Raw genomic sequence first — 1,298 nt, forward strand, 5'->3', positions numbered from 1 at the left:
TATATATATATATATATATTATCTATACACACATTGCACATTATATATATCCTGCACATTATTCTGTACTATATATATATATATATATATCCTGCACATTATACAGTACTATGTTGAAATATATATCTCTATACACACATTCTGTACTATAGCATGAAGCCCCCCATATTAACCCATTGCAGTGCAGTGGTGCTCACCTTGTGCTCATGCCCTGTATACAGGTGAGGTGTAGCGGTATACAGAGGCTCCTCTCTCCTCCTCAGCTGCTCCAGCTCTGCACACACTCCTCAGCCTCCCCAGCCTTACCCTCGGTCAGGTGACATCACTCCGGGAGACCACGCCCCCTCCGCCCGGCCCTGTTAACCCGTCAGGCGCCGGTGCTTAGTGCGGGAGTGAAGAGGCTTTTGTTATAAAGTGTTACATGGCGCCCAGACGGGATTATTATGGGGCCGGATAGAGAGTAATGAGGTTATATAAAGTGTCTGAGGGGACATTGTCCTGTGTGACCACATGGGGATTACTGGAAGAGGTTATACAACTCCTAGAGGGCTGTGAACTACAACTCCCAGCATGCACTGACAGATGCATTATGCAGCAGAGGTCTATAAACTGCACGTCTCCAGCTTCAGGGAAACTACAACTCCCAGCATGCTTTAACTCAGTGGTCTCCAACCTGAGGAGCTCCAGATGTTGCAAAACTACAACTCCCAGCATGCCCGGACAGCCAACGGCTGTCCGGGCATGCTGGGAGTTGTAGTTTTGCAACAGCTGGAGGCACCCATGGTTGGGAAACACTTCTCTAACTAATGCATTACGTAGCAGTGGTCTGCAAACTGTGTTTCTCAAGCTTTAGGGAAACTACAACTCCCAGCATGCCCTGACTGATGCAGTATGCAGCAGAGGTCTGTACACTGTGCTTCTCCAGCTTCAGTGAAACTACAACTCCCAGCATGCACTGGGAGATACATTATGCAGCAGAGGTCTGTACACTGTGCTTCTCCAGCTTCAGTGAAACTACAACTCCCAGCATGCACTGGCAGATGCATTATGCAGCAGAGGTCTGTACACTGTGCTTCTCCAGCTTCAGTGAAACTACAACTCCCAGCATGCACTGGCAGATACATTATGCAGCAGAGGTCTGTACACTGTGCTTCTCCAGCTTCAGTGAAACTACAACTCTCAGCATGCACTGGCAGATGCATTATGCAGCAGTGGTCAGCAAACTGTGCTTCTCCAAATGTAGTGAAACTACAACTCCCAGCATGCCCTGACAGAGGAATTATGTAGCAGTGGTCTGC

The 1,298-nt window shown here is 48.1% G+C and overlaps 1 protein-coding gene across 1 annotated transcript in view; it reads right to left on the reverse strand.

Annotated features, from left to right (window-relative positions):
• ARL4D (ADP ribosylation factor like GTPase 4D) overlaps positions 1-334 on the reverse strand; it is a 4,788-nt gene extending 4,454 nt beyond the window's left edge. The window contains exon 1 of the mRNA XM_056547515.1: positions 198-334. The gene's annotated coding sequence lies outside the window, so the exon portion shown is untranslated. The remainder of the gene's footprint in view (positions 1-197) is intronic.
• Between the last annotated feature and the right edge of the window lie 964 nt (positions 335-1,298).

This window comes from Hyla sarda, chromosome 12 (genome assembly GCF_029499605.1).
Source record: "Hyla sarda isolate aHylSar1 chromosome 12, aHylSar1.hap1, whole genome shotgun sequence".
Classification (NCBI taxonomy): Eukaryota; Metazoa; Chordata; class Amphibia; order Anura; family Hylidae; genus Hyla; species Hyla sarda.